Source organism: Rhipicephalus sanguineus, chromosome 1, assembly GCF_013339695.2.
Source record: "Rhipicephalus sanguineus isolate Rsan-2018 chromosome 1, BIME_Rsan_1.4, whole genome shotgun sequence".
NCBI lineage: Eukaryota > Metazoa > Arthropoda > Arachnida > Ixodida > Ixodidae > Rhipicephalus > Rhipicephalus sanguineus.
In genome coordinates this window covers 75278009-75289317 of record NC_051176.1, presented here as the reverse complement: position 1 = coordinate 75289317, position 11309 = coordinate 75278009, and the positions used below count along the sequence as shown (strand labels likewise).

Below are 11309 nucleotides of genomic sequence, written 5' to 3'. Positions count from 1 at the left end.
CCACGTCAACGTATACAGCATGACGGGAGAGGGAAATAGCGACAGGGCGTCACCCAATGCAAATTACATAACTGGTGGGCCGTTTAAAGATTCCAACCCATTACAAAGGGCTGAGCCATAATTCTTCATCGTCATCAGTCGTCGCGTCAACAAAGTGCACATAATGCCTTACAGACGTGTCGCTGGTGCCTCGCTTCTCCATAGAATGACGAATAATGGCTTTGTGGGTGCTTCCCAACTTCACAAAAATTTTGATTTGTGGCGTAGTGGGTACCTTTCTAGTGTACTTGTATTGTAGCCCCAAGAGAGCTTAACGGGCTCTAGAAACGCCGCTCTTCCAGCTTTCGCTGTGACTGTGCTGCGGTTTCAGCGCAGGCCTGGCGTTTTTTAAACTGTACGCTTCATTAAATATAACTGACAAGATAGGGCTAATTTCAGTCTTAAACCCTTTATAAAAGGCGACGGTAAATCCATCAGGTCCACGTGATTTGCCGGGGTTTAACTTGTCGATAGCTTCCTCGACTTCGGCTTCAGTTATCGTCCGTTCCAAACTTTCCTTTCTTTCGTCATCCAAGCAGGGTATAACAGGCAGATACTCGTTCTTGAATTCTCCTAAGTCAACGTCATGCAATGCAAATAGCGCCCGATAATGCTCCGTAAAAGCTCTTTTTATGCCGTCTGTGTCTTTTGATAAGTTACCACCCCATTCTATTTCCTGTATGTGGTTCCTTTCGGCTCGAGCTTTTTCGAAGCTTAGCGCGCGTTTCGTTGGCGCTTCGCCAGCAGCGGTGTCCTCTGCCCTTGCCCTCACAAGCGCACCCCGATATCGTTGTTCATCCAGCTGCTCTATTTTTTGTTTTATTTTTGTAATGTCCTCGATCCATTTACCGGGGGCTCGGCATTCCTGTTTAAGTAACTTGTCGAGAAGCAATTTCAACTCAGCCTCTTTTCTTTTCTCGTCATACCGAATGCGCGTAGCCCTATCTATTGCTTTTAGTTTTAAAGTTTCCTTACATAGTTCCCACTATTACCATAAGTGCAGGCTTTTGCTGGGGTCTAGCTTGCCAATTCCATCCCCAACTGCCTGATTAAAAAGTTCATCTTGCAGAAGCTTATTATTGAATTTCCATAATTCCCACGAGAAGGAATTACTTCGCTTTGAACATGCGATAGAGCATTGAACTAAACAGTGGTCGTAAACGACACCGGGACTACTTCGTAACTGGAACATTCCGGAAGGATGTCGACAGATACGTAGATACGGTCTAGTCGTGCGTGGCTAGTACCTTCGAATCACGTGTACTTTACGGCACTCTTACTTTGGAAAGTTTCTGCGACGTCCTCCAGGTCCAAGTTTTCAACAAGCCGTGTCAGGGTTTCAGTGCTCTTATCCCTAAAGGGACGAGTGCTCGTCTTGTCGTGTGCACTGAGGACACAGTTAAAGTCACCTAGCACGATTAGCTGCCTCCCTGAACAAAGCCGTTCTTCTATGCCATGAAAAAACAGGGCCCTCTCTTCCATCTTATTGGGCGCGTATACGCACACAATACGCCACGCAGTGTCGTAAATCGAGAAGCCGAGAAAGACACACCGGCCCGACGTACGCGTTCACCTGAAGCCCCGGCAACTTCTTAACAAAAAGTAAGCATCCGGCCGATGTGCCCACCGCGTGACTGACTACGACAAAAAATCTAGACGCGAAACGTTGCACCATGCTGCCGGTCTCTTCCTCTCCATCGACTTTAGTTTCCTCAACTGCTAGCACGTCTATCTCTCGTTCGGTCACAAGTCGGTACAGCTGGCTTTGTTTTCTTTTCCCTGCCAGTCCTCTAACGTTTATCGTTGCGACTCTTAACAGGCAGACAGGCGCCATTTTAACGAAAGGAAAAAGAGACCAGCAGCATGGTGCCTACCTCTCGCCTCTAGCACGTGGCTAGGCGATGCCGTCGCCGGCGTTGCCATCCGGCGCCGGTACTTGAACTTGCCCTACGGCCTCCGCGTTGCTACCGCGCTTCTCGGAAGACACGTTCGGGCGCGGTCGTAGTGACGACCGCCGTACTTGGGCTGCCTTTGCCGGGGGTTCCTCGACGCCAGGCGCAGTCGGTTGGGTGCCGTCGTTGCCAGTCTCGGGGTGGGGACGCTTCGACGCGGCGGCGGCACTGGTAGGCGTGTGGGCGCCACTGTTCTCTGGCTGTGGCTCTTTCAAGGTCTTAATGTCGCCGACCTTGGCAAGTGCTTGACTGTGCGTCGCTTTCTCGGTCGTCTCGGTTGACCTAGCTGGGTCTACCGCCGCTCTTTTTTGCGCTAGAACGACACCTTTGCCAGTGTCGCCTCCTGATGACGCTGCAGGCAGGACCTGTGATGACGGCTCGTTGCCCGTGGACCCAGGCGAGTCACCTGCACTTTGTTGGACCCCAGGACAATCCGCTTTCGGGTCGTCACTGCCGGAAGGCGCCGTCGTGTCCTGTGACCCCACCCGCTTTCCTGCCTCCTCGGTTCCCCTCGCTGCCTCCTCCGCCTCGGCGACGTCCATAAGTTCGCCGTTGTCGTCCGCTCTAGAAAGCCCGGTCGCCGACGCGTAGGTGCGCACACAGTCCTCGTCCGCATGTCCATAGCGCCTGCACTTCGAGCAGCGGGGCACCTTGCAGTCTCGGCGGACATGACCCGTGCCGTGGCAACGCAGGCATTGCATCGCCCTCCTGGGCACCACCACGAGGGCCAACTCGCCAGCGACTCTCACCTGGTGGGGCAGGTCGTCCACCTTGAGGCCAGGCTTCAACTTGAGGAGCACGCTCCTCGTGGTCGAGCCCTTCTCTCGCATCCCTTGGACGCGCCATCGCTCTCGCGTCACCTCGGTGACGTTCCCGAACACAGCGAAAGCCGTCCGGATGTCTTCGTCCTGCACGCCGTAGAGCAGCCAATGCAGTTGAAGTTTCACCTGTTGGTCTTCAGGATCGAAAATGACACACCGACGCCCTTTCACCTTCAGCTCCTTCAAAGCAGCCAGTTTCTTTGTGGCTTGTCCGGTGTTGAGGGTCACCGCCCAGACATGGTTAATCTGGTACGCCCCCAACGCCACAACGTCAGGGAGCATACCAGCAGTCACAAGGGCGTCTCGGAAGTCTTCGACCCTGTAGGGCCTCTCATGCACGTCTCCGTGCAAGAACAAGGTGTTGTTAACAACACGACCGGTGGGCAAAGTAGGCAGCACACTCTCGTATTCCTTATCGTCGTCGACGGTTATCCTGTTACCGCGGCCGTCACGGGCCGCTATCGCCGCTCCATCGGAGCCGTTCATCCTGCGTCCGTTCGCTATCGCGTCCGGAAGTATAATGTCGCCACCAATTCGGTGAGCTACCCGACCGTTCCGATTCAGTTATTGCTGGTCTTAGACAATATACAATCAAAACACATCACAAAATATACAAACACATCCTACAAGAACGAGCAAAAGATGTCATCACTCCTACTTGGAATGGTGTTGTCCACCTAAATTCTTTCAAAGCTGCGAGAGGTTCTATACTCGACAGTCATTCGGGTACACACTAATCTATTTTCATGCTTTCAATGAATGCCGACATACCTTGCCAAAAGTAAATTCGCGCTGGCTCAGCGTCCGGGTCGCAGTAATATCCTTCCATCCGAGCACGCCATATACAGTGGAGTCCAGTCAACATTACACGATCAAATGAGACTCAATCTTCATGTTTATCGCCAGATAACTACCATGCGGATCCAAAAGAAACTCTTTCTCTGTTGTTCTTTGCAGGACGTCCCAAAAATATGCCCCTTCCGAACAGTGCATAAAAATGTGATCTATGGTTTCCGGTGTCTTTCGGATTACGCAGTGTGAACCCCGTCGTACAAAACAATTCATTTGTTCCATCAACGTCTTTAGCGACAGAGTTCCTGTGTGTAACTTGAAGAAAAAAGGGTTTTTACACCCATAGGCAGCTGCATGTTTTTCACAGGCTTGAGTACGTACATTCTGTCCCCGCCTTCCTTTGTACAACGGCACTTGAAAAACAATGTGACAGGCAGCTCTATACAATTCTTTTCTTTTAACACAAAGGAGATGGTCAAGGAAAAAACGAGCCAATAAAAAACGGACACTGCCTACAACTTCTTTCAATAGCCATGCAACGCAACCCCCATTCTATTATCATAAGTATCAACAAGTTCACATAAGCCGTTGCTTAACCTTAGTTGGCACACTGTGCGCAAAAATGGATCGCTGGCATCGCCAAAAAAAAAAAAAATCTGTTGACTACCTGTCGTCAAAGAAGATCCGCCAAATCTACTGAGCTACCGGGGTTCCCACAGATCGCCCTCGAGGGCATTTCCGTATTGTAGAAGCATAAGGGCGCCAAAAAAAAAAGAGGTACGACGCGCCCGAGTAGGGGCTCGAACCCTGGACCGTTCGGTTAATAGCCTAACACTCTACCGACTGAGCTACTCTTTTTTTTCTTTATTGCGAGGTTGTCATACAAAACCATGATACAAATGATAAAACAAACAACCAATCTTGGCCAATGCTTGACATTAAAAAGGTTTTTGGCATATCAAACTATCTAGGAGATGATACCACTCTGGTTTATCCGTCATGTGTTTAAGGCTTTCACGTATATAAACAATGCTCTCATTGAAGTACTCTCTCGGTGACAATATACAGATGTCTTCATGGCGCACTGCCATACGAGTCTTCCATATGCTATGTAGCATCATCATCATGAACATATCATACGGCACACCATCGTCACAGATCGTTGGCAAAAAGCGTATGCCGTATGGTGTTACTGGTAAGTCCTTTTTCAAGGTGCGTCGTAGCACGTCCCACAGAAATAGCGCATCAGAGCAATCCAGAAATATATGTTCGATCGTCTCAGGCTTTCTGCATCTGAGACAATTGATTTTCCATGCCACAAAAATCCCTCTTTCTTTTAGCCAAGGTTTCACAGGCAATGTCGCACTGTGTAGCTGAAAGAAAAAGGTTTTACACGACGCACGTGTTGGCATTCTCGTAACTCGTTTCAACACGTTCGCACTGCAGCTTTTATCGTACATGGATCGGTATACTGGCATCGGTAAAGTGACGTCAGTAACGTCTTTGTACAATTTTTTTCCTTGTAACACTACTAAGATAGTCCAATGAAAAACGCGCTTGCAAAAACCGAAAAGACCATACCACTTCACGCAGGAATCCTGTCGTTCTCAAACCCTTTCTATAATCTGATGAGACAACAAATTCTGGGAGAGCATCACTTAATCTTAGTTGAATAACTGTGCGCAGGAAGTTGTTTCTTTGATCCCGCAAGAACAAAAATCGTGACACTACCTGTTTCAAAAATAAATGTGCTAATCCGAGACCACCTGCCTTCAGTGGTAGAAATAAATTAGTACGGCTCATTCGCTCCCAAGTTGAACCCCATATATACATAGCGAAAACTCTGTGTAGCTTCTGGATACTCATTCTTGATATACATAAAAACTGCAGTACATACCATATTTTCGCGACCAGAAAGATGTTGCACACTGCCGCTGGTGCGAATATAGACATGTTGCGGCCTCCGAATTTAGCCGTTTTTTCCTTCACCTCATCGATTTCCTGTGGCCAATATTCTTTTGTGTCATTGTAATGTTTTAATGGTACGCCAAGGTATTTCATCGGTGTCGTGGTCCATGTCATGCTTTCGAAAAGCATTGGAGTAGCTTCCCAGCTTCCATGCCATAAACCCAGCGAATTGCTCCAGTTTACAGCACTGCCGGTCATGCTACAAAACTTTGCAGTCACTTCAACCGCCTTGCTTACGCTTTGCTTATCTTTACAGAATATGACAACGTCATCCGCGTACGCTAGTAGTTTTATTTCGCTGGTATCAAGACTAAATCATTTGATGTCGTTATTATGCATCACACTTAAGCAAAACGGCTTTAGGAATATTGCAAATAGTAGTAGGGAAAGAGCACATCCTTGTTTTACACCCGTCTTGATGTTAATGCTGTGAGTCAACATTTTGTTAACTACAATTTGCGTCGATGCGTTGCGGTAGCACATCATCTTTACCCCTTCCAATAATATGGAACCTACATTGGCGTGTTCCAAGACAAGGAGAAGAATTTCATGCGCCACCTTATTGAAAGCCTTCTCCAAGTCTAGTTGTATCATCGCGACTTTTTCCGAGAAGGCATCGCAGCACTCAAGGATCGTCCTTGCCACGTGAATATTTGTTGTTATAGACCTCCCTTTATCCCACACGTTTTGTGGGGACCTACTAATTTTCTTACTACATTTTGCAGCCTACTTGCCAATACCTTCGCATATATCTTGTAGTCTGTGTTGGTCAAGCTAATTGGTCGATACTGTCGCACTGATAGTAGTTTTTCAGGATCACTCGATTTTGGGAGTAACACTGTAAGGCTTCGTCGGAAAGATGGAGGTAGTACTTGCTTATCATACGCCTCCGTCATTACATCATGCAAGATACCGGCTAGCTCTTTCTTAAACGTCTTATAGAAGCTTGCACCGAAACCATCTGGTCCTGGTGATTTACCATTGCTCAATTTTTCGATGGCTTTTTCTATTTCCGCGACCGTTATAGGGGCCTCCAAGTTTTCTCTCTCGCTATCATCGAGTTTAGGCATTTTCTGAAGAAAAACTTCATCGAATCCTTCTGAAAAAGACATATGCTGCCCCAGCATTCCCTCATAGTAGTTTTCAAAAGCACGTAGAATTATTTCTTTATCCGAGGTTACGTCATTCTGGTATGTTATCACATTTATCTCATTTCTTGCAGCATAGCCTTTTCGTCAGATATTGACCTCTTCGTTGGTTCCTCGCCGCACCAAAGCTTTTCTGCGCGCGCGCGGATAATAGCACCTTTATACTTTTCAACGTCCAATCGTTCTATTTCAGCCTTTTTTCTTTGTACTTCTAACATTGAGCTTCCAGGAGCACTTCTCTCTTTGCTCAAAACAAAATCTAGCTCAGCTTGTAGTTCCCTTTCTTTCCTTTTTTTCTTTCTCTTTCAGTACATACGATCTTTCAATGGCGTCTAATTTGAGTTGCTCCTTAAAATATTCCCACGCTTCGCAACAACTTGTTTTGTGCCTTTCGTGATTCGCCCTAATACCATTCTTTACTTTGCTAACAAATACTTCATCCTCTAAAAGTTTATCATTAAATTTCCACAGTAACCAATTAAGCTTTGAGGGCTTCTTCGGATCTATCAAAACACAGGCTGCACTATGGTCACTAAATGACACATTTGATACGCCATAGTCGCTACAGTGCGGTATAATTGGGGTTGAAACATAAATTCTATCTAACCTCGCATGACTATCTCGCTGGTAGTGTGTGAACTTTGGAATTTTTGTATTTGCAAATACATAACCAACATCTGTAATTTCATGTTCTTCTATCATTCTGACAAGAGCTCTTGCACTAGCATCATAAATCGGTGGTGCACGTACACGATCATCCACATTACACACACAGTTGAAATCACCCATCATTATAATACACCCTTCTACTCTCAAATAGCCATCCAACATATCAAAAAAGCTCGTCCGGTCGCTTATTCCATTCGGAGCGTACAAACAGATAACGCGCCACTTCATTGCACATAATAATACATCGCACACAACCAGGCGTCCATTTTCATCCGTTATAACACTTTCAATTGTTGTACCCAACGTTTTTCTAATCAGGAGTGCACAGCCGCCGGCTCTTCCGCATGCATGAGATACGCACACAAGGTAGCGCGACGTGAAAAGATTTACCATTCTGTCCGTGCCTTCCTCACTTTCTATCTTTGTCTCTTGCAATGCAATAATATCAAGATCTTTATCGTCAAGAAGGCGTCGTAGCTGATATTGCTTCCTTCGTCCTGACAGTCCCCTTGCATTGATAGTAGCTAATCGCAAGGGCTTGTCTATGCGAATCATTTTGTTGTGACGAAGAGGCGGACAAAGCTACACACAAGCCCGTTACTTAGCACGTGATACGGTCGAAAATGTAAAAGAATGAAAAAAAGGAAAAGAAAAGAAAAAAGAAAAAAAAGAAAAAGAAAGACCTAAGTTGGTGCTGTGTCGGTCGCTTTCCGGCTCGCTGGCAAATTAGGCGGCGGCCTCAAGGTCATCCGACGATATGGCGTCTTTGGCATCGCTTCCTTCGTGCTGGTATCACCCACACTTCCTTGAGGGTCTTCTTCAAGGGTTCGTTTTAATGGCGCTCCACTTGTGTCCATCGACGTCTCATCGGTAGTCACCTTCAAATCCCTCTCCGAGCTCCTGTCTGTCTTTTCAACGGTGTCGACTTTGGCCATCTTCGGAGGCAACTTCGGGGTTTCTTTGTCGGCCGCATACACCACCGTTTCCGGAGTTGTAGCTTGCGGCGCCATCATTGATCCACTGGCGGCTTCTTCAGCGTCTGCTTCATCCATTAAGTGTTCGCGGGTTACTTCATCACCTTTCGGAGGGCCAGCTACATTGGCGTAGGTTCGCACGCATTCGCTTTCTTCATGACCGAAACGTTTACACACCACGCAGCGGGGCACTCGACAGTCTCTTCTTATATGTCCCGTTCGGTTGCATCGCAGGCATAACGGGGCTCGTCCGGGTGCGACCAGAAGCGACATGATGCCGCCGATGCGTAGCTGGTGCGGTAAATCATCCACAGTCACGCCCGGCTTTAACTTCAGGCAAACAGTGCGCGTCGATGATCCCTTGTCTTGGATGCCTTGAATGCGCCAGCGTTCACGGGTTACTTCTTTCACTTTCCCATACGGGCTTAGTGCCGAGCAAACTTCTTCGTCGTGAATGTTGTGCAGTAGGCAGTAGAGCTTAAGACGAACGTCCTGGCTCCACGGGTCCACGACGAGGCATCTGCGGTCCTTCACCTTCAAGTCACCTTGGCACAGTACCTTTTTCACTGCTTCAGCACTTGAAAAAGTCACCGCCCACACGTGGTTCATCTGGAACGCTCCGAGGGCCACGACCTCGGTCAGCAATCCCTGACGGGCCAACGTGTCACGAATATCTTCGGCCCGGTATGGCCTGGCTCTTATGTCTCCGTGCAGAAAAACAGTATTTGAAACGCACGGACCTGTAGGCAACTGCGGTAGAACCACCTGGTAATCCTCAGAACTGCTGCACTCCATCCTGTTTCCATTTCGTACAGGCTTCTCAACAACAGACCATATTCATACTATCAATCAGGTGATAGAGAAATGCGCGGAATACAACCAACCCCTATACATAGCCTTCATAGATTACGAGAAGGCATTTGATTCGGTGGAGACATCAGCAGTCATGCAAGCACTGCGGAATCAGGGCATCGACGAAGCCTATATAAACATAATGGAAGAAATCTACAGCGCATCCACAGCCACTATAGTCCTTCATAAAGAAAGCGACAGAATCCCAATAAAGAAGGGCGTACGACAGGGAGACACGATTTCTCCAATGCTATTCACCGCGTGTTTACAGGAGGTTTTCAGGGCCCTAGATTGGGAAGAATTAGGGATAAGAGTTAATGGAGAGTATCTCAGTAACCTGCGCTTCGCTGATGACATTGCATTGATGAGTAACGCGGGAGACGAATTACAGCTCATGATTACTGAACTGGATACGGAAAGTAGAAGAGTAGGTCTGAAAATTAATATGCATAAAACTAAAGTAATGTGGAACAATCTTGGCAGAGAACAGCGCTTCGCGATAGGTGGCGAGACGCTGGAAGTTGTAAAGGAGTACGTCTACTTAGGACAGGTAGTAACCGCGGAGCCGAACCATGAGAGTGAAATAACTAGAAGAATAAGGATGGGATGGGGCTCATTCGGCAAGCATTATCAAATCATGAATGGTAGTCTACCACTATCTCTCAAGAGGAAGGTATATAACAGCTGCATCTTACCGGTACTTACCTACGGAGCAGAAACCTGGAGACTTACAAAGAGGGTTCAACTTAAATTGAGGACGACGCAGCGAGCGATGGAAAGGAAAATGATAGGTGTAACCTTAAGAGACAGGAAGAGAGCAGAGTGGGTCAGGGAACAAACGGGGGTTAAGGATATCATAGTTGAAATTAAGAAGAAGAAATGGATATGGGCCGGCCACGTAGCACGTCGGCAGGATAACCGGTGGTCCTTAAGGGTAACTGACTGGATTCCAAGAGAGGGCAAACGCGTGAGGGGAAGACAGAAAATTAGGTGGGTAGATGAGATTAAGAAGTTTGTAGGTATAACGTGGCAACAGAAAGCACAGGACCGGGTTGATTGGCGGAACATGGGAGAGGCCTTTGCCCTGCAGTGGGCGTAGACAGGCTGATGATGATGATGATGATGATGATGATCCTGTTTCCGCGGCTCAAAGCCGCTGTCACCGCCCCTACGGAGCACATGAAAACACGTCCTATCGCTAGCGCGGCCGGAAGTGGAATCCGACTGAGCTACTCAGGCTTACAAAGGGCATAGTGTCTGGCGTACGAGAATGGACGTCAGACATGCGCATTTGAAAGTGTTTCCGGCAAATCATTACTTTTTGGAAAAAGTAATCAGTATGCGTCATGTGTTTAAGGCACTAAGTGATCCGAACTGAGCTACTCGGGCTTACAAAGATTGCACTCAAGTGCACCTAAGTATTGTGAAAGCACAAAGGCGCCAAAAAAAAAAGAGGTACCACTCGCCCGAGCAGGGGCTCGAACCCTCTACCGTTAAGTTAAAAGCCTCACGCTCTACCGAACTGTGCTACTCGGGCTTACAAACATTGCACTCGAGTGCACCTAAGTATTGTGAAAGCATAAAAGCGCAAAAAAAAGAGGTACTACTCGCCCGAGCAGGGGCTCGAACCCTGGACCGTTAGGTTAAAAGCCTAACGCTCAACCGAACTGAGCTCTCGGGCTTACAAAGATTGCACTCGAGTGCACCTAAGTATTGTGAAAGCATAAAGGCGCCAAAAAAAGAGGTACCACTCGCCCGAGCAGGGGCTCGAACCCTGGACCGTTAGGTTAAAAGCCTAACGCTCTACCGACTGAGCTACCCGGGCTCGCACAGATCGCACTCGAGTGCACCTACGCATTGTGGAAGCAGAAAGGCACCAAAAAAATAAATAAAGAGGTACCACTCGCCCGAGCAGGCGCTGGAACCCTGGACCCTTAGGTTAAAAACCTGAGCTGCTCATTGAGCTACCTGGGGCTTTTTTTTTGTTTATTGCCGGTCTTGGTCAATGTGCAATGCAAACAAGACATATAACATACAAAGTGTTTGAGATAACTAGCACCAAAGATTTTAAAAAATACACGGGCGCTACGCGTC

General features: G+C 47.6%; 2 non-coding genes across 2 annotated transcripts; both read right to left on the bottom strand.

The window, feature by feature from the left end:
* Positions 1 to 10823: 10823 nt before the first annotated feature.
* Positions 10824 to 10896, bottom strand: Trnak-uuu (transfer RNA lysine (anticodon UUU)). Its single transcript has one exon. It is a non-coding gene; the product is annotated as a tRNA-Lys (tRNA).
* Positions 10897 to 10967: 71 nt separating this feature from the next.
* On the bottom strand, positions 10968 to 11040 carry Trnak-uuu (transfer RNA lysine (anticodon UUU)). Its single transcript has one exon. It is a non-coding gene; the product is annotated as a tRNA-Lys (tRNA).
* Between the last annotated feature and the right edge of the window lie 269 nt (positions 11041 to 11309).